The sequence below is a fragment of the Hyposmocoma kahamanoa genome, unplaced genomic scaffold (assembly GCF_003589595.1).
Source record: "Hyposmocoma kahamanoa isolate Upper Pololo Valley unplaced genomic scaffold, ASM358959v1 95, whole genome shotgun sequence".
NCBI classification, from domain to species: Eukaryota; Metazoa; Arthropoda; class Insecta; order Lepidoptera; family Cosmopterigidae; genus Hyposmocoma; species Hyposmocoma kahamanoa.
Window position 1 is genome coordinate 3485147 of NW_020654972.1, and position 23479 is coordinate 3508625.

A 23479-nucleotide genomic window follows, 5' to 3' on the forward strand; every position below is an offset into this window, starting at 1 on the left:
GAAGACTTGCTGTGCCGACCCGAAATAATGGAATAATGGCAGTAGGATGAATCATGTCCATGATGACATCCAGACTTTTTAGATAAATGCTTTCAGGGGCAAAAGGTCTATGACACGATTCGCGTTGCCTTGCCTAACACATTTATTCTCCAACTTCGTAAAACGTAGTGATAAATACCTCACTGATGCCTATCACTTAATCGCTTATTAATAAGTACAGTCGTCTCCAATGTAATGTATACATGAAGAGGAACAAAAATTTGATCATTATAGGAAATGTTTATTTACGGATGGTTACCTTTCAATTAAAATTTTAAAAAATTATTTATTTCTCAATTTGGTTCAACAATGGTAGATCAGATTCTCCCTTAAGCAAATGTATGCTTGTGTTGGGAAAGCCTTGCAACTAAGCTTAAAACACTGAGAATTCACAATAAATCAGTGAGTTAGTTTTAAGTTAGAATGATATTTAAAATAGAATAAAAAAAAATCAGTATGTAATTTAATAAACTTGTATGTTGAGTGTGTATTGTACCTTCAATATCATTTCGAACAGTTTGATGATTAAATAAAAACGTCCGAAGACTGCAATAACCCATTTATTCTTACATTAAAATGGATTTTAAATACCACGTGGTGAATTTGCAGAGAAAAAGCCATGTTGTTTACTTTCCAAATCGTCAACACTAAAAATCCTTTTTGTCGATGCGCGCTCGTTTGTTAACATTCTTCCTCTCTTTTCTAATATGACAACTTTCGAACTATCATCGGGTGACTTTAATAATTCTGAACGTATCGAAACGACAACAGCGCCACCTTATCTGCAATCTCGCCTTGCTTGATTGGTTTTTCAAAATGGCCCCCGTAAATACAACCTAACTAAACTAAAATAAAGATAACTAAATGTTACTTAAGATCTGGCGGTATGGCTAATTAGACGCCTTATAACCTGTCCCGAAGGACGAACATTGTTACTACTCACCTACTTTGAGCTGTAAAAGTGACGTGACCTTTGTAAGCTAAGAAAATCATCGAAACCGAAAAAACTTTCTGTTTACACTTCCTTCATGATGTTTATTAAACTAGCATGATACGGACACTGGCAGAATTGAGAGAATATAATTGGTTTCATAAGCCATTCATTAAAAAATATCATCAAATAATCTCCAAAAATGTACTCCTTGCCCATGATGCGACATGTTTAAATAATGGCAAATCTTTAAAATTATACAAAAATTAAAAATAAACATTTACAGATATCCTTAAATTTTTAAAATATATATTTTTAAAGGATACATCTTAATGCAGGCGACTACATATATGTGAAAGTATTTTCTGTACACCCCTTTCCTGCAGCGAGATTATTGTGTGTTAGTCATTCCTTTAGAATTTTTAGAAAAAAAATAAAAATAAAAAAATTTAGAATAAAATACTTGACTTTTAGAGTTATAAATAGTTCAAAATTTATAGTCCTGTTTCCGTACTAAAGCGTTTCCAATCCAAATGGACCCACGGACTACTACTACGATGTCAATAGGTTTCATATGCTGGACTTTGAAATATAGGTGTATATGTTCTAGTTTATTATATCGTCTATTTGGGTTTATAAAATTTTTCATGCTAAAATTACTTTGTAAAAATTTTCATGAAAAGTTACGAAAACTCAACCTGACATATTTCCCTAATCGTGTCATCCCAAGGGTGCTAAAAAGATTGCTACTTTAATAATAGCAGTATGTTGTTTGTATCTGTATTTTGTTCTTATGTTTAATAACTAATATTTAATAAAGAATGGCTACATGGTGGACCAATATTTAGAAAGACCCACGACAACCCAGAATAATGCGTTCGTGCCGACGTACAAGGATGCCCGACCCCTATGATATAAATGGTATTTATATTACTTAAAACAAATTAAAATATCTGAGTTTCTCTTAGTTATTCGTTGTTGCGGTGGTGGTACAATATAGAGTAGTAAAATTTTATTACTATGTTAGAACGTTTTGTATTATTACGATTAATTTCTTCGATGAGCGAGCATTCCGTCAGCATACTCTTACTATCCCAACTTCAGTAGTTATCGAGAAAGGAAGCATTTTTAACATATTTGTTATTTCATCTCTGTATGGACTCGTAACGTTATGTAGGATGCCCTGCAGCAAGATGGCCGGCAGCGGCTGGTCCCCTGTATGGGCGGCACAGGGCCAGGAGAGTTGGCGTGCTCAAGGGGAGGCTTGTCCAGTAGCGGATGCGTGTAAGCTGATGATGATCATGTTGACGGGCTCGCATTGGTAGCATAAGTGGTAGGAAAACATTTACTAGCGAGTGAATAATCTAATTAAGTTAAATAAATTAAAATATATCACTGGAGAATTAAACTACTACTCAAACAGTTAAAATATTAAGCTTTAGTTAATTCGATTTACACTTGATATAAATAACAAGAAAAAGCTTTCACTTCGCAGATACAACATAAGGACTACTAGAACAACGTACTAGCAACAACACTAAAACATTAAAGTAAACATAGATAAGAATATTAATAAATAATAATAATAATAATGGTATATATTGGAATTGTTTTGTAGCCAACTAGTGAATAATGGGGAAGACCAGGGAGGCGCCAGCGCGACGCGCCTGGATGGCGTCTATCGAAATATCGCTCTCATCTCCGACGACGACGCTCGAATACAGATAATACCGCCTCCGCATCGATACACTTTCTTGCTCGAATGGAGATAGAAACGACTTTAGCAGCTTGTCATTGTTGACAAGATAAGCTCGCTGTTATGTTGTACATGAATAGCTACGTTTGATTTGCTTTTATAAGTTTTTTGTTGTGAAAACAGAAGTCAACTGCATTATTAATACTAAAAGCTGTACAGAATTTTTTCCCCACTATTTTACACACAGCATACGGTTATGCATAAACTAAACTAAGTTATGTAACTTTAACCCGAAACCAAGACTAATTAATATATTAATATCTTCCAATTTCTCGTTCCGTGACAAATAGCAGTTAACTTATTTAATCTTGTAAACAATTCCTTAACCCTTACCCCGCCCACATACAGCGCGTAGCTGTAACGCACCCTGTAACCCCCATGAGTCAGCATCGGGGTATCGACTCGCAGTTGCCAAAACGACCCAAGGTTACGTCTACGCTATGCAGCATTTATTCCGTGGTGTCATGTGTACTGAGCCAAGTAAAAACGACGCATTGTGTTAAAATTTCTTTTCAGTGCAGTTTTTCTTTAAAAAAGAAGACTAACATAATTACCAACGTATGAACGGATTACAGGTCACAGCTTTTTTACTTACAAAAAAATACATGATTCAATTTATATTTCGAAATAAAACTATTTTTTCGGATCTATATCGTGTTTTTTTTTAAACAAATCAACGCTTCGGAACCATTACAGGATTTTACATTTTCTACGTCGTAATATAATTAATTAATTACCAAAATTATAAGGTATACATATAGGCTAGGCTCAATTTACATTGCTGAGGAATGGAACGGAAGCGAATAATTGTAACGAAATTGTACATGGCATAATGAACTCTACCTCAATAATTACAAATATGAGACGGTAGCTACGGCAATACTCTAACAATTTTAAGTAGCAGTCGAGCTCCTTGTGAAGAGTTCGTCCAGGAAAGTACTTTAAATGAATATATATCTATCCGGTACGATATGAGCTCTTTCACGCAATCGATTTAGTTATTTAGTTATGAGTTCATGTTTTTGAAGGGAGCCTTTCTCTTGATATTGTATACAACATCCAGTATTACTCAGCATATTTCCCTTGACTGTTAACTTAAGTAACAGATATTAATAACAATACTTGTTAAACAATGGTGAACTTAAAGATATGGGTGGACAATGCAAAACTTCATGCGTATTTATATTTATACAGTATCGAATAACATGGATATATACGTTTGTAATGCAAACATTACGTCTATTTTATCCTTGCATTTCCTAAGAGAGTAGTAGTAATTTGCTACCTACCGACTATGGAATTTAATACAAATAAACGCTCCTTGAAACAGTCTGAACGAGTCTTTTTATTATTTTTCCTGACAAAGGCAACGCCTTAAATTATCTGAGTGGGCGTAATTCATTTAGGGATCTCAGGACAATTAGAATCTTTATCGTTCACTACCTAATTGGACAAACCTTTGCGGTTATCTCGAGTAAGGAAGTTTTTGTCTGCGGACGACCTTAGACAATGCGGCCCGCAGATATTCCAAAAAGTTTTGAACTCTGACGAGTTCCTATCTTGTGAATTTTTCATATTTTAAATACGTAATTGTATTCCTAAAACAGATATTTGTATTGAAAGACGCAATATGAGGTCCTAATTTATAAGGTGGTATTATTTGAAAGTTTTTAATATACATATAAAACGAAATATGTCTTATCATGCCTCCTTCTTTCGCTACAGTTTCATGCGTTTGCATTTGGATGACCAGTGTTTTACCACTGCTTCTTTTGTAACTCTGTCTGATAGCATGAAAGTCATTAGCACAACCCTTGACGAACATACTAGAAGTATTGCAATAATGAGACCGTCCCAACGGCATCCTGAAGGCGTTATTGTACCGGACGCGGAAGGCATTGTATGCTTTTTGACTGTAATTGATCCATACTCGTGTAAATATCTGACGAAACGCTAGACTCAATTAACATTGCTGCGGAATGGAACGAAAGCGAAAAATTGTAACGAAATTGTGCATAGCATAATGAAATGTATATCAGTAACAGGTATGAGACGGTGACTACAGGAATACCCTAATAATTTTAAGTAGCAGTAGAGCTCCTTGTGAAAGAGTTCGTTCAGGGAAGTACTGCCACCTTACTTATTTCTGCCTCCAAGCATTAACGTGAGCATTACTGCGTTCGTTTTGAGGTAAAGATACTGGTGAAATTACAGGCACATGGGACTAGTCGACTTATGTCTTAGGGTGACGGGTGCAGTGGGAGTGCCATTCGGATCTTTGCGATTTAAAACTGTGCTAATCTATATTGCAAACCGGTACGGGTGGGAATGTATAAAAACAGTACGTCAAATAGAATGTGTGCAAAAAAAGCGGGAGTGTTTACGGGTGTCTATTATTTTCCTGAGTGCGGGATAATAAAGTTATACCAGCATGTGATATAATTAGACCACGGAAAGATATTTACGGCTCCGCACACATTCTGCATAAAGCGCATATTTATCAGTCAACCCATAACCATGGAGCGTGTAACTATTCCGAAATATGGGGAACATAAAAAGTAATCGTACCGTGATAAGAAACCTGTAATTAGTGATAATTATTTAGTGAATAACGACGAAAGCATTAAAAGCAATTTGTTCACCTGACTAGCTTCTAATCCTAATCACTAGATTCTAATGAGAAAGAAAGCCTTGTAAAGGCTTTCTTTAGAAACCTGTCTCAAACCTCATTAGAAACCTGCGCGCAAAAGCGTTTTTTCCACGATAGTTTGGAAAGGTTTTTGAAATTCGAACTTGACGATGGACTGTGGTGCACATAACTTTTTCTTTCGATAAAAAAAAAACATAATGACACGTTCAACTACGCGATTTGTCGTACATTATTTATGTAGTGTAAATACGTAGATATATCTATTTTATTCTTATTATTTTTGATATTCAATTGACGACGATAACTAATTTTGTTTTTTAAAACTGATTAGTTCAATTGTTTTTCTTTCATCTACCAATTTCCTTGCTATAGTGAAGTGAAAAGTTGTATGTTTCGCAAGGCAGCAAAATTGTTTTGCGTCACGTGTGGCGCTATACTTGTGGTTCAATCTTAGACTTCTTCGCTTGCTTAGGTTTCAATACAAGCACTCGCGTCAAACAACAACTTTGCAGTCTTGCATAACAAATAACTATTTCTATTTTCTTAGTAACTGCGTATTATTATTCAAATAAACTAATTACGTTTTACGTACGTTTCCTTTGATCTTGCTCACACCTCAATAGCATCCACCTAAGCCCCATTGATATGGTCCGCTACACTACTTATTATTGAGAGTACAATATGTACAATATTTTCTGCTTTATTCTTAACCATGGCGAACCAGTGTCGATATACAAGTTCGCTACAAATCGATACCACTATTGAGAGCCGCAATTTGTTCTCACGACAGTCGCAATCGGTCAATCCGCGAACAAGATTGATCACCTACATTCAGAACAAGGCTTATAACTTGTTCACACTTATTTGAGACGCTATTCAGGAGTTATGCGAAGAATTAAATAAGTACTTTATTGTACATTACTGCTCGTAAATAAAGGCAACATGTAGCGTAAAGTTTATTGCGCAATATTACGACTAAATGGGTTGATGATGATGAATATTACGCAGAGATGCCCAATCAACCCGCCCGGGTGTTAACCGGGTTTTTACCCACGGATTTTAACGGTTAGAAGTCTGAAATAATATTTCCTAGAAATAACGTTTGCTCGAATTTTCATAACCTCGAAAGTAATTTTGAGAGGAAAATGTTTTTTCTTTGAAACCTAACTTAACCTAACCTAACCGAACCTAAGCGTGTCTTTGCGAGAAACATCGAACATATCCTGAAAAAACAACGGTTTCGTTATAATTCGGTTCTCAGGGTAATGAAAATTCGAACAAACGTTATTTCGGAAAAAATAAATTCGAGTTTGTGATAGGGTTACCTATTTTAATCCATTTTCGCCCAAAATCGTGGGCGAGAACATTGCTTTTTTATGACATCATGTGACGGAACGAACAAGTCGTGCGCTTGATGATAACCTTCACGCCTGTCCATAACAGTTAACAATGCCACTCCGAGCTTTCAATTGCAAAGATCTGATTGGCACTACCACTGCGCCCGTCGTCACCTTGAGACATAAGTTGACAAGTCTCATGTGCCTGTAATTTCATCAGCACCCTTACCCTTCAAAACCGGAACACAGTAATGCTGATATTCCTGTTTGACGGCAGAAATAGGTAAGGTGGCAGTACTACCCTGGATGAACTGTGTTTTTTAAATAATACGGAATTTGGTATAATTTCATACATATTACAAATTTCGATACAAAAAGTCTTTTTTAGACGAAAATTTCACCAGCACCCTTATCCTTCAAAACCGGAACGCAGTAATGCTCATATTATTGCTTGGCGGCAGATATAAGTAAGGTGGTAGTACTTCCCTGGACGAACTCTTTCACAAGGAGCTCTACTGCTACTAAAATTTTGAATTTTAATGCTGCAGAATTGTTGAGTTGTTTGAAAGGAACATTCAAACTAATATGTTAGACTGTGCTAATATTATAAATGCGAAAGTAACTCTGTCTGTTACGTCTTCACGTCTAAACTGCTGAACCAATTTTCATGAACTTTGGTATAGAGATAGATGATAGATGGGACCTAGGAGAAGGACATAGGTTACTATGTAACAAAAATATATCTTAAAGGGGGTGAAATAGGAATGGAAGTTTATATGGAGGACCAATAAAACTATGAAAAACAGTACATAACGTTGTACAGAAGGCTACTCAAAGTACTTATTCCATGCAGACAAAGTCGCGGGCACTAGCTAACATGTATACTTGGATAGACAAATGTTAGAATGTTACATAGGACGAATAAACCGTAACCTATGTACTGCTAGCTGTATCACAAATGATAATTTAACTTAATAAAAAAACTGTCTAACTCGAAAGTTGCAAACTTTCAGAATGAAATATCTAATTTGAAATTCACTCGACAGGTTTCAGTTTCTGTAGTACATTAACAGTTTTCGAAATTGTACGAGATTTGACAACTCACGCTTCAGATCGATTGCCAAGTTCTGTGTTTAATGGGTAAGTACAGAACGCTACTCTCAAGCAATAGAAAAAATACCGATCTCAAAACATATGTTGAACACAATCCATACAAATGGAACATGTACTAATAGAGATTTCGTAAACTTTTGACCTGGCATTTATTGTATCCACACCCAGAATAGGAACTTTCTAGACAATACATGATATTATAATAAGAACAAGGAGCAAGTAGAGCAACTCCCGGCTGTTCGGCGCTTAAATGCCTACAGTTCGCTCGAAGCGTAGGGTTGTTACATTATTATTTTAATTAAGTTATTACACAGTATTCTTGTGCAATATTGAAATTACCTTTGTTAAATGCAGTAAGTACTTACGTGTTGATATTATTATACCAGCATCGCGAATTAGTATTAGAATATGTTAAACTACCACAAACACAACAATAAACACGTTTACCATTTGAAGTCATGTTTTAAACTGCCTCGGTGGCCGAACGGCTACCATGCCGGACTGCCACGAAGAGGTCCCAAGTTCTATTCCCGGGCTGGGAGAAATATTTGTATGGCCGATATTTACTTCTCTCGTGAGTTTGGGTGTAATTTGTGGTTGTCTATATATGTGGCCATGGCACCCGCGACACAGGATTCCCCTAGTCCGAGGCTATGAGTGTGTACGTTGTCGAGTATGCAACGCGAGTGCATCGCGAGATTATATGAATGTGTGCGTCTGTACACTGCTCGCGACAGACATGTACACATACAAGACGCGATGCTATATTTGTATAGAGTTACCATACTAGTCTTATTATTATACTATAGACGTCAAGGTTGTCACATTATTCCAAAATCGAGACAATGACACAGCATACGAGAATTGGTTCCCAGTTCTTTTTTCGTAAGGTAATTTAGTAGACAATAAAGAAGCCTACACTTATATGGCGCTTTACATTTTCATCTCATTTAAATTCAACTCAAGTGCCCTCTAATACAAAAACTGTTTTTCTGAAGACGACAATTTGAACTAACAATTGACTCTGCTTTAATGACCATTTTTCCCTGTAACGATTACCTATTGTTACCGTTTCAATGCAATTCAGAGTCTTTAGATAAATCAAACGCAAGATTTTTGTTTCATTGCGAAACCAAAGCGACGGAGTGAAATGAGCAATTGCTAATGGTGCGTAAAATGAAATCGTTCACGTAGAAAGATCCCGACCGCTGGGAATTCAATATCTTGTTGCGAAGTAAACATTTCATTTCCGAGAGTTTCGAGGCAGCGCAGAACAAGTTAGGGAAATATTCTAAGCATCAGATGGAACGATAAGATTTTATTTATAACAGATATACTAGCGTAAGATAAACTAGCTGTTGCCCGCGATTTCGACTTCGTGATTCGAGTAGCCTCGTCATCCTCCATTTCACTATGAGGATTTATTTGTCAGAAGTCCTGAAACATTGTTTATTTCTTACAAAAGGTATAAATATAAATTTTCAGATCCCTTACTTGAGAAATTAATGGTTTCCATACAAACTGTTATCCCTTATTTCTTATCTATCTTTTATCTTATTTATCTGTTATCCCTTATCTATCTTTTAGATTTATTTTTGTAACAAAAAGTAGCCTATGCCTTTCTTCTAAGTCCCATCTATATCTCTATATCAAACTTCAACAAATTTGGGGAAAACGTAACATAACAAAGCTACTTTCGCATTTATAATATTAGTTTGGTTAAGACGACCTCCATGACCGAATGGCTTACACACCGGTTTTCATGGTGTCGCCATCTCTGAGGTCCCGGGTACGATCACATGCCATGTCAATGTAAAAAAACTGACTTTTCCATATTGTCTCAGGTCTGTGTGTTTGTGGTGCGGTCGTTGTTTCCAATTTCCATAACACAAGTTCTTTAGTTACTTACTTTGGGATCAGAGCAACAACGTACCTATGTGATGTGAGACATACATAAGTTGACAAATCCCATGTGCTTGTAATTTCACCACTAACCTTACTTACCTTACTTCTTACCCTTCAAAACCGGAACGCAGTAATGCTAACATTACTGCTTGGCGGCAGAAACAGGTAAGAAGGCAATACTTCCCTGGACGAACTCTTTCACAACGAACTCTACTGCAACTAAAAATTATTTTTATTTATTATATATTTATTTATAAGATTCTCTTATCTTATTTGCTTCGAAAAGATAACACAAGATACACAAATATAATTAATTTAATCTAAATTATTCTCTAGCGATAATTAAAGGCTAATAAATATTCGCTTCTTTTCACCAAAAATTGAATACAATAATTTAAATTATCTTCTCAAAATATTGAATATTTTGAATTGTAGGAACTGATCCCTGAATCCCTATATTTTTCCTTATTATTCGATTTCAAAATATTTATCATATATAATCATATTATAAAAATATTATAATCTGGTATAAAGTCGCTACATATTGTTTTTCGTAACAAAAGTAACCAAACCCAAATTCCGGGTTCGGTCCCCCGCCGTTGTTAAATTATTAAATACTACCACACACAATAAATTTATCACTGTAATACTACTACTATAAATCAAGTGAATTGAATACTCATATAATGCTCTATGGTATAGGCTTTTGTACATCTATTAAAATTCAATATAATAGGAAATGAAACTGCTTTTCCGGATTTAAATCGCGTATATTTGTTTTTTCAAACAAACCGGTATTTCGGGCCCTTTACACCTGACCTGACCTGTAAAGGGCCCGAAACGTCGGCTTCTTTGAAAAAACAAATATACGCGATTTAAATACCCGGAAAAATAGTTTCATTACCTATGTGTAACAATCGCAAAAACCTAAAAACTCAATATAATAACCAAAAAAAAACCTGCCTCAGAAGTCATTCATCCCCCAGTTTACTACCCTTAGAGGTGGAATATTTTCTTCAAATTTAAATGGGACCACATCTGATGTACCCTCTTACCAACAAAAAAAGAATCATCAAAATCGGTTCACAAATAAGTTATCGCGTAACATACATACAAAAAAACATACAGTCGAATTGAGAACCTCCTCCTTTTTTGAGGTCGGTTAAAAAATGTTATGCGTTACAAAGTTTTTCAAAGTGGTTCAACTTCAACTGGACATGCCCAACTCTCTAGTCGAGAGTACAAGTTAGGCGCCTGTTCTGTGCAGAGTTGTTTGATTAAGCACAAGTTGTTTTGCTACTACAATGTATACAGGCGCTTAATATTCGTCGTCCTACATTTACCAACATAATACTAGTATTGTAGAAGTCCAAACCAAGAGTTATCATTTTTATCATCATAATCGGCGTTCCAAAATCTCTATATATTTCTGATAGATGTTTACGCTGGTTTTGAGAGCAAAAAATTGATAAGACACGCGCTCACTCCCAACTTAAACCATAACAGCGATGTCTACCAATTTCCCTTTTGTTGGTAATATAAATTTATCGGAAAGGAAACTGACTACATAATCATTTTTATTTAATTTTTTGTTAATTTTGTGAATCTAAATAAGGTTGATAGTGTAAAGATAGCGTTTCATACGCCTCTAGAAAATCAGCGTCAATAAGTAGTATTTTTAATCGAATTAGGAACTTATACTTACTTGATTTTTCCCTTTACTAAGTCGCTCCATTTGTCTCTATCTACGCCTTTTCTTTCTATATCAACGGCAAATATGTAGTGGCCATGTTCGTCACCAAGAATCACACGTAAATATATAAGTCGCGTTCCTAATCAGAAAAAAAAACTAAGTATGTAATAAAATTAATCTCGAGTTAAAATCGTACAAAAGACACTTACCCAACAGGTCGACGTGAATTGGCTTAAAAAGAGGCAACCGAAACAAAGGTGTGCTCGAGTGATGTCAAGTGAGATAGACACGAGCCTCGTTTCAGATCTTTCCGCTCTAATGGGCTCTTAACCTGAGCACCCCTTTAGCCTGCTTTGCTTTCATCCTCTAAAGCATCTACGAGTCTAGTCTTTAAAGAATTACGGTTCTAATTCCTTTGAGTCTAACTCAGAGCTAAGCAATGTCTTTATGCAGCGGTAGTGACTACTACGCGACAATATCTAAGGTCCTTCATGTACTAATTTGTTGAATATACACTCTGTTGAAACTGTGTGCGTGAGATGGAATCGCAATATAAGTACATTAATAATTCAAAATGGTTGCTGCTATGCGATAATGTTTTATAATCATAGCGTCACATTCCTTGTTTAAAATTACGTCTTGAGATCGTATACTTCAATCTGACTCTGTGAACACTGAAATACGATGTTCTACAGTCCAAGCTTCGGAGCCATTCTAGTTTTACGGAAATTGACGATAACCCATTTGAACAATCAATGTTACGTATTTATTATTTGACGTTATTATTTTCTCGCGCACCAGCTCGCTACTACAGTTAAAACTTTAGCTTACTTCTATGGATATAAAGTTAATATTCGGTTAAGGTTTCGCATTGGCATTGTATATATTAATTATCGGATGTTTATCTTGAAAACAATAAAGTCATTCAGTCAGTCATTTGTTTTGACACCGACGTGTACATCGGTGTCAAAACAATTGACACACGTGACCACACTAAACTATTTTTTTTTAAGTTGCCACCCATTTATTTAGGTACATAGTCTTAAAGACTCTTCTTATATTAATATATTTTTTCTACTCTTGTACCTTAATCTGTCAATTAAATTTCATAAACCATATCACAAAGGCTCTCTTTATTAGTGCTGAATCAAAATTCTGGTTCTGTACCCAGAACTCAGAAAAAAACGTATTTTTGCTAATTAAAATATCAAATATGACGCTACTCAAACGCTCTACTGGCTCCTGATTGGTTAAATTGGCCTAAATGTCTTGCAACCGCACCATAAACTTGCATATAATAAAAAAATATTATTAAAACACTTTCATTACAAAATATTTTTTGGTTTTACCCCCTTTAAAAAATAAAAAAAGAAAGGCCGCCCCTTCTACACACGCCAGCACATCAAGCTACACATTGACGTATCTTGTTCCGTTGCAAATGGAGGTGATTTTAGAACAAAAATGTGTAGTCCGTACATTAAGTTACTCTGTGACACTTGCATTACTGTTCTGTCATGTCATTGTTATTCAAACTTAGTAGCAGTAGAGCTCCTTTTGAAAGAGTTTGTCCAGGGAAGTACTGCTACTTTACCTATTTCTGCCGCCAAGCAATAATGTCAGCATTATCGCGTTCCATTTTGAAAGAGTAAGGGTGCTTGTGAAATCGAAGCAGAGCTGACCCTGTCAACTATAGACCTATCTCAGTCAGTTCCATACTCTGCAAGACTATGGAACGTGTACTCAGCATCCGCCTCCTGTCGTACCTTGAAGACAACGAACTCCTCAGTGATCGCCAGTACGGATTCCGACGAGGTTGTTCTACTGGAGATTTTCTTGTGTATGCCTGTCACGTATGGAGCGAAGCTATAGAAAAGCAAGGCGAAGCACTTGCGGTGTCTTCGGACATTTCTAAAGCCTTTCACAGGGTCTGGCACGCAAGTCAAGTAGTTTTTAAGTAAGCTTCCCTGATAAGGGCTTCCCAGTGACCTTTGCAATTGGATTTCGGATTTCTTGAGCGAACAGATCTTTGCGATTTAAAGCTCTGATTGGCACTGCAACTGCTATGGATAGGCGTGTAGCTTACCAACAGGCGCACGACTTGTTCATCCCCGCACTTGATATAATAAAAAAAAGGTTGACAATCACGGATACTAAGAACTCGATATACAGAATTTATCTCATGTATTTGAACTTGGTCTAAGTCTTCAAAATCATAGACCGGAACATGAATCGTCACGCTCTCAGTTTTGATCAACAAAACAATGGGTTTACGAAATCGAACAATAATACCGATTACCTGCTCCACAATAACCAGCCAAGTAAGTAAAATGATAATGGTTTTTTTTATGATCCTGAGCTCCTAAGTAGTTACAATAGGTCTATCGTGTCATGTGGACACCATTTCATCGAAAAGTCTTTTTATGGACTTTTAAAGTAATAATTTTACTAATTATCTACTCAAAATAAAGCATATAATGATCTTGATGAATTAAATCCGGAAAAATAGTTTCATTTCCTATGTGTAACAATCGCGAAAACCTAAGAACTCGATATGATCTTCATAATGTTAATAATTTTATTTTTTATTTAATTTCGGGAACATTAAAATGTAGGTACGACTAAACATTTTAAAAAAATTGTTCATTTTCGCAAAAAATATTGACGACCTGAGAAACCCAACGGTTTGCAATGCAGACACTAAACGAAGTCCCTGGGTCGATTCCCGATTTGGGAAATTAACTTTATAAATCCAGTTGTTAGGGTTTTCGCGTTTGTTACACATAGGAAATGAAACTATCTTTTCGGGTCTAAATCGCGTGTAGTGTTATATTATATCGCGTATATACATATTTTAGTAACAGTGGAACTCCATAAGAGTACATCCAGGACCTTACCTACTTCTGCCGCCAAGCAGTAACGAGAGCATTAATACGTTCCGGTTTTGAAGGGTAAGGGTGCTGGTGAAATTACAGGCACATGCGACTTAAGCTGCATTTTAATAAAAGTATATAGGATTTTATTACACGGGATTTTTTAAAACAGGAGAAACGAGTACATATTCCGCTGCTGTATAATAGTAATATTCAACACACCTGTTTCGCTTCCATCTATACAATCGCTTACTAAATGGTGCTGGAATATTAGATCTCGTTTAATAAAATACATTACATTTAACTTATACATAAAACCCACATATTCTGTAAGCCGCAATTAAAAATGAAGTTATTGTAAAGTAGTCCATGACAGTCTCTTTCTAAGCTGTGTAAATATTTATTCTACGACATTTAGAAATTGAAGAAGACATAGAAGCAGTAGAGCTTCTTGTGAAAGAGTTCGTCCATTTCTATCGTCAAGCAGTAATGTGAGCATTATTGCGTTTCGGTTTTGAAGGGCAAGGGTGCTGGTGAAATTACAGACACATGGGACCTATCAACTTATGTCTCAGGGTGACGGGTGCAGTGGCCTTTCAGACTTTTGCGATTAAAGCTCTGAGTGGCACTGCAACTTCTATGGACAGGCGTGACGCTTACCAACAGGCGCACGAGTTGTTCGTCCCGTCATTTGGTACCATAAAAATAAATGTCGTGACCATGGGACCTGTAAAGGGCTTAAGAGGTTGGTTTGTTTGAAGAAACAAATACTAAATTTTTCTAACTTGCTTCTGGTTTGGGTGTTCTGGGTAGTGCCCCAGAGAATTCCGTTGCTCTGGTACTCATAGTACAGGGAATTCCTTAGATGGAAATCAGGTTATAGATGTGATTGACTGGCACATTATTATTATAATTATTACATTGAACCGAAACGGTGGTTGACGTTACCAAAATTAGGTTACATTTTATGTCCGGGCGGCTCCTCGACCGCTATATACAGACAACAATTTTCTTTATGCGACATCATCACGGCAATATGGTTCTTTATGACGTCACTTAACGATCCCCCATCGCGTTTATGAGCCTCCAAGGGCGCTCTAAATCATGTAAATGAAAATATTGTATACGACGATATTTTAACTAAGTGAGTATAAATTAGGGTATTGCTAGAATGAATATTGCTTTATAAAACCAGCCTATTTTTCCCTAATGATATCTCGTAAGCATGTCATCGTGTAACCATGATAACACGTAATCGTGAGTTTCTATACTTTTTCGGGAGCAATTCAATGGTAACTTAATGCCAATGGTAATTTTGGTGAAATCTATAATTTCATACATGGGACTTGTCAACTTATGCCTCTGGGTGATGGGCGCACTGCCCCTCTGATCTTTGCTATTTAAATCTAAGAGTGGCACACAACTAATATCATGTGACGGAACGAACAACTCGTGCGCCTGATGGTAAGCTACACGCCTGTCCATAACAGTTGCAGTGCCACTCAGAGCTTTAAATCGCAAAGATCTGAGGGACACTGCCACTGCGCCCGTCACCCTGAGTCATAAGTTGATAAGTCCCATGTGCCTGTAATTTTACCAGCCCCCTTACCCTTCGAAACCGGAACACAGTAATGCTGACATTACCGCTTGACGGTAGGTAAGGTAAGGAACTCTTTCACAAGGAGCTCTACTGCTACCAAAAGTAACATACTGCTACAATAAACTGCTATGGACAGGCGTATCCCTTGGCACCAGGGGCTCGACTTGTTCGTTCTCCACTCGGTAACATAAGAAAAACTCATTACAATTACAAAATTCGACTCCCATAGAGATAACGTCGGTTATAAAGCTACGGAATGCGCTCTATTTGTAGTTATAAATATGTAAGTATGCATTATAATGTGCCCTATTTCCCTGGTCGAGTGTAATATAGAGCGGTCGTAAAAATTATCAACCAAGTTAATGACGGAAGTAATTTTGAAATGCCTTGGTTTAGTACGAACGGTTTGTAGAATAGACCTCGCTTTTTACAATGGAAATTATTAACCCCACTTTATGTGAATTACACAATACATTATTATAAGTAAAAATTAAACTAAGGCCCACACACCCGTCTGTAGTTCAGCAAAACGTTTAACAACAAAAATTCCAGTAATATTATCTATTTAAACGTAAATTAAAGAAATCTTCAAGCAACGCATCGTCCGGTAAACTACAAAAAGTCGTTCATTTCGGTTGATGACCTTGGTTGACGATTAATTCCCCGATCAAGTCATAGGTTGCTTGGTACCCGGCCTCGAGTCTCGAGTGACGTAACCGGTGTGCCTTCGGTATCTTCACACTGACTGCGAGCTAGCGTGCGCGTGCACACCTCCCGATGTAAACAAATTTCGAATTTCAAACATTCTTTTTTTAACTTTTACAGTTTAAGACAAATTTTAATGAAAATTGTTTCTACTGTATTGTGTTTTCTAAGTGGCAGTGTAATGTGATATTGTGAATTTCAGTTCAACATGGATTTGTTTGTAGATGTAACTACGACTTAGCAGAAAGGACCTATTTCTTACTAGTGCTTGGTAAGTTCCATATTTTTTTATTTATTTCCAACAATCAACGGCGTTTCTGATATAATTTTACTAACGAAATAAATCATGTTCGTAAGGCCAATCACAGATTGGCCAGTGTTACTTAGAAAGTAGCCTGTAAATTAATTTAAACATAGAAAATGTAATACGTATCTTCTAAGAAAACCACACAAACTTCTTGATTAATTTATAAGCATTTACAGAGTTAATTTATTAACGTACTTATTTTTAACGTAGTTAATCTATTAATCTATGAAAGTACGTATTTCTACTGCATGTATACGAGTAGTTATCTAAATTCATAAACAAACAATGTCACTGCCAACATTAGTCATCTGTACTATAATGAATTGAGCGAGTTGTTTAAACTTATTCATTTGCCACTACGTCTATTAGGTTAAGAATTTGTATAGAAAAGATATTTAATAAAGGCGAAAATTGTTCTACAAAAATGTGTTACCTGGGTCGAACCGGGCCGCTGTGGACAGTCGTCTACCTGCAATAAACCTTTAACAAAATTCGTGATATTATTTGCTTCCCAAGCAAAGATTGTATTTATGTATGACACAACGCGTTCTAACAGCAGTATGACAGCTTTATTACCATTTAAAAAGGCGAAACTAGTCCAAATGGAGACGATGCGCCGCGCGGAATCTGTACGCGAGATTAACATTTCATACAGAGATACCTACGTTGCGACTGGGTATTGCTTGGCAACTTTAGCTTTGGCAAGATACGATTTTCTTTACTACTTCCTTTCCTTTGGTCTTTGTGAGAGTCTGGAATTACGAAGTATTAAATAACAGTATTCATACTTAGATATGACGAAGATCGGTGTAGCAAAATAATATTATTTTTTTAAACCAACCTCAAAAGTTTGTGGAATTATATCTATTTGCCAAGTTTTATTGGAATCAGTTAACAGAAAGTGGGTGAAATCCAATAAAATGGATTTATCCCCTAATTTGCCACCCTTAGATGGAATATTTTCTTTAAATTTGAATGGGACTACTACTGAGGTATCCCCTTTCCAACAAAAAAATAATCATCAAAATCGGTTCACAAACGTCGGAGTAGTCGCGTAACATATATAAAAAAATTACAGCCGAATTGAGGATCTCCTCCTGTTTTTGAAATCGGTTACAAATATCGTAAAGGCCTAGCTTACGTACCTGTACATATTAAAAATGAAGTGATTTTATTCTGACATTATTCTAAATTAACACCAATTCCTTCGCCTTGAAACAACAAGAATATATTAAATACTGCTTAAGAAAACCTCGATGATCGATATTGTCTAGAAAATTTCAAACTATCTTATTGCACTTGCAACAAAACTGTAGTACAACTCCACCAAATTGCAGGAATCGCACAAACGAAGTTCATAATTTAAAGAAAATGGTTTTTAAAAGTTTCAACGATTTATTTAATTTGGCAGTAGTTTCTAAAACTAAATGATAGCACGGAGTTATTACAGCTGGGATTGAGTAAATAATATACTTTACTCGCTGCCATTATTATTAACAACTGGTTACACCAGATGAAAAAAAGAAATCGATCTATTTACCTACAGTCAAGTGCACATCAAGCTATAACTTTTGTTCGAATATCGCCTCGTTCTAGTGCAACGAAACAAGACCCACTAACTACAAGTGGCACTAAAAAATCCACGAAATCCTTGATATGTCAATTTTATAATTATCCGATACCGTTATAGGTAACCAAAAAAAAAATACAAACAGAATAAACTGCCTCCGTGACCGGACGGTTACCATGCCGGACGGAAATATTTATATGACCTATGTTTATTTCTCTCGTGAGTTTAGGTGTAATTTCTGTGTGTCATCGTGTGCCAGTGTGGCACCCGCGATAGAAGGTTTCCCTGGTGGTGGCTATGATGAGTGTGTGCGTTATTATTTAAAAAAATGTTCATTAGAATGATTAAATTTTTTACACCTATAATATGTTAGGGGCCACACTCATCGAGCCGGAATATCTTTTTCGCTGTTACTGCGTGGAAATAAATGTCTTCCTGACTGGCGCAAGTCGCGTTAATAAGTGTAGTTAATAAGTTAATAAGTATGAGTCTTTAATAATACAAGCAACACAAATATAGTCAAAGATACAAAATATTTATGCTGCTAACATTATCTCACGATGCAGTCAAGTTATACACAAGATAATAATACATTCTGGAGACATGTCGTTCTCAGACTACTGCGGCAAAAAAGACGTTCCCATTCTTTTTCTTCGTAAGAAAGAGTGGGTAGAGACTTTCGAGAATCTATTAGAATAATATTTTTTATGCAAATTTTCTACTGCACACGCCTATATTACTTATTTGGACAAACTGCACCACTGAGTCTCTTGAAGTGTTACTATTTGATTTAGTTCATTGTTACTTTTGTTTGACGATTTTTTAAAAGAAGATTCCGGATCGTATATTAGATTATAATTTTAAAACAGAATTAACTGCCTCTGTGGCCGAACGGTTACCATGCTGTTCTGCCACGCAGAGGTTCCGGATTCGATTCTCAAGCATAGAAAAATATTTGCATGGCCTATATTTATTTCTGTCATGAATGTGATGTATTTTGTAGTTATCTATGTGTGTATCCATGGCACCCGCGATGTTTGCCTAGTGAGGGGCTATGAGTGAGTGCGTCATTATTGTTATTATTATTATTATTATTGTTTTTGTTGTAGACTGTTTATACTGAATTTTAGTAGTCATGTTCCGATAAAGAACACAGGCGGAGACTGACATACAGCATTATGCTTAAACTTCGTCCTTTTCGTCATTAATAAATAAGAGCGAAAAGGTGGCAGCTCGCACAGCCGACCCAAAAAGCTCTTATCTTATCGCTCTTATTGCATCAACATTAAGCTTTTTCTGATCGGCTCTACTCAATTCCGAGTCAATAAGTATGGTGAGTATGTGTAAACCCGTAGAAGTAAATAATGACCTACTTACATTCGATTAATATAATAATAATAGTGCGCCTATTTCCAATGACAAATAAGTCATATAACGTGAACTCAATTGGTACGAAAATGTGCCTATGACTGACAGCAATGAGTTGCGCAAGAGTTAAATTCGGGCTTTTCGTATAGTAATATCTCTCCGGCGAATGCAATGTCGATATTACGCGTTAAGCCGCTGTACGTCTGTCGGTACATCCTTTAAAGCTGCTGAGTAATTTCAAAAGCGAAATAATGAATATTCCTGTAAGTGTGGTGACTTCTTTAATGAGGAGAGGAACAATATAGTTCAGCCGCTTGCCACATTAGACGAAAGGCAGACATGTTTAGTCTTTCCGCCTCAGTATTACCGCTTAAACTGCTGTCTCTACTAAATTATCCCCTAAAAGTTTGACGGCGAAGACAGAATATCAATGTCCTTAGGTTGTATTTGGCCTAACGCGGTTAGCATGCAGATAGTATCAAAGATGAGGTAACATTTGGAAGATGGTCACGATTAAAACGCGATAATACTAATACGAAGAATGTAGTTATGCCTACAGAGAACGTTTGAATATAGTTACGATCTTGTACAGACCATATTACTTAAGAATTGTTGTAATTTGTAGTTTTTGTCTTCGACAAAACTATCTCTACACAAAATAATTTACTTTTGAAAACCTTCTGCTCACTTTCTGTGGTTCTAAAAACTTATTTATAGACTTAATAACAGTAGGTATTCATATCAATAAATTTTGTATAAGAAATCTTGTACTGAAAATTATATAGATATTGTAATAAATTTATTTACCATTTGGCGTTCACAGGGATGGACCGGTGATCGCAAAATCATTAATCGTAAACAATTTTTCATCGTAAATAACAAATTTTCGTGCTGCCGATAACATATCGTTATGGTAATTCATACCTTTGCGATTGAAGATTGATTGATCGATTGGTAGCTGCTAAGGTAGTTAGAGAGTAACTTCATAGGTTTCACACAAGTGTGCCGACGGCGAAAAAAAAATCCGTTAAATCCAATAGCAATATATGTAACAAACACATAAGAAATTCGAAAGATCTGCTCAATCCGACTAGATCTGACTCCATCTATGTTGTTTTCATCAATATTTTTTTTTCAGAATTTTTAAAATAACACGTCTATAAAGAGACAGAGCTATATTGTATTGTATAAGGCTGTATCTATCTTTCATTTCATTATTTGCTTAATAAATGGAATTAAAAGAAATTTCATTATATGGTATACGACTAAAATTTCAATCGTTGAATGAACTTTCCTCACTTCGATTTAGTTTGTTTCTATTTTGACACAAAGCTTTCAGGAGCTCTGCTCTTTGAAGTGATTACGTAAGATACTATCCAACTTAATTTCAAAAAGTATCTATTACTTTGTAGGAATCATTTATAATGATACTTACAATCATTATAAAGTTTTCAATGTTACCCGAACTCGTTATAAATATAACTCTTAAAGATTATACCAAGTCGTAAAACAATAATTTAATTTTCAATAATATACGAAATGGAGACAAATTGTAATAATGGATATAATGATTTTGAAATTATTTCAAATATGGCTTGATACAGATGGAAAACCAGTATATTGCAAACCCGGAGCATGTAAGAATACGTAGGTTATGGAATGGCTTATCTAACACATTAACACAGTTTTGAGGCATCTTAATAGCTCTATTTATTTATTGCATATTGTATTGCACATTTGTCATGGTAGATAAGCAATAAATATATACTTCGCTAACCATAGTATAATATGACGTTTCATTAGGGCATGGCAAAATTAGCTGAGTGAGTTTACGCTGTTACATTGGAAAGTACCTACTTATGACAATATTAAATTTAATTTACTTATTTACATTTGAAATTTCACACTAATACACAAAGACATATTAACTTACACATGCTTTGTTTTACCTAATTTTGTGTGGATTTTTCACTTTTACGTACGCACGTCTTTTCGAGATTCATTGACGACAGTGGCACCACATCGTAACGCGGTGGCACGTATAACTCGACTCATCCGTAGAGCAAAGATGATAGATATTGCAAAACTACTTGTTCTCAGAACAAGTTGTTCTTCTTCGCTGTAGCTGTCAAATCAACGATTGTATATTACCGAAACTAAATAAGATATATAAATTCTCAAAACACCTTTACATAGGCCTTCGTTTGAATAACAAAATTGTTCTCGTAAAGTACATTTTCTTTTCGCTATATAATCACATCGGACTCTGTTCTTCGGATGAATCGAAGTATTGCTGTATGGGCGGACCTCGGATGATGAGACGGAGGTTTTCAAATCAAAATGTGGTCTTTTATTACAGAATGTTCGTATATACACTTACCAACTACAATTTAACCTTAGCCCAACAATAAATACCTCAGACTAATATAAATTGACACTACTAAATATAGGCGCCATTACGTACAATTGTCTTCGTACATAATTGATTCTGCCTCTTGTAATTGTAACAAAGCTATTATTGAATTTTAAATAGAACAAAGAATACTCAATAAAAAATTAAGTACCAAACATGAATTATTTGTAATCAATATTTGTGAGAAGTTGAACGAAGTTTCTGAAATTTAATATAGATATAAGAGCTTTTTTAACATGTTCATAGGTATCTACGCAAACGCCCACAGAGTTCAAAAATCGTAAATAAGGTCATAACACAGAGAAGATAAATCTCTTTTTAAAATTTGAGTTATTTTGTTGTGACTATAACCCACTCTTTTTAAATTTTGCACCACAGATGCCAAGATGAAAAGGCAAAAAGTTAGGCTTTTACTCTACTATAAGTATAACACTATTGTGCCTTTCTGCGCCAACACTACACAATGTGGATTATTAGAACTATACTATTACATAAAAATTTAATCAACATTATTATTAAGTATTTCAAAGTTGTAATACGTCCAAAGTAAATAAAAAACTTTACTCACCAACATTAGAAAACAATATACACAAAATTTTTGCGTCTATTTTTCTTTAAGTTGTTGGTAGAGCGCACGAATTTTGGACAAACGTTTTTATCATAATATATTCATAAAATGTTAAGACAAAGTGGTTCTTCCTCTGAACTGCACTGCGCTTAATTAGGTAGCTAGTATTAAAAATTAATGTAACAAGCGAAATTTTACAACATCACAAAAATGCCTATAACTTACAAAATAGAAACAATTAATTAATTATATTCGAAATATTATAATTAAAAATACGATTCGGTACCTCCACTATTGTGAACTTATAAGTGGCACAAAAAACAGAATTACTAACTAAACTAGAACTAATTATATTATGACAATCTATGATTATACCTCCATTTTATATCGCCCCTCGGCGCGGAAAAGCGTTGTCAGTGTGTTCGACGGCGCGTTTTTTCCATACAAACTGAGGTACTTCGTTTCGTGCTACAACGTTATAAAACGCAGCTCCGCGCACCGTCGCGGGGTGCGGTATAGTGTGTTAATCGCCTAAAAAAGGTTCTAAATATTATATTTTAAGCTTTCATTGCGGACACTTATCATTGCCTGATTTTGCGCTTGAAGAGTAAAAAAGTATTTGGTCAAAAACAAAGTTATGAGGTTTTCCAATTT

The 23479-nt window shown here is 35.5% G+C and overlaps 1 protein-coding gene across 2 annotated transcripts in view; it reads left to right on the forward strand.

The window, feature by feature from the left end:
* The first annotated feature begins 16488 nt into the window (after positions 1–16488).
* LOC113238247 overlaps positions 16489–23479 on the forward strand; it is a 29361-nt gene continuing 22370 nt past the window's right edge. The window contains exons 1-2 of one of the 2 annotated variants that reach the window (XM_026475054.1): positions 16489–16673; positions 16802–16870. The gene's annotated coding sequence lies outside the window, so the exon portion shown is untranslated. Of the gene's footprint in view, positions 16871–23479 lie in introns of both variants that reach the window. The other variant, XM_026475053.1, reaches the window with a different exon arrangement.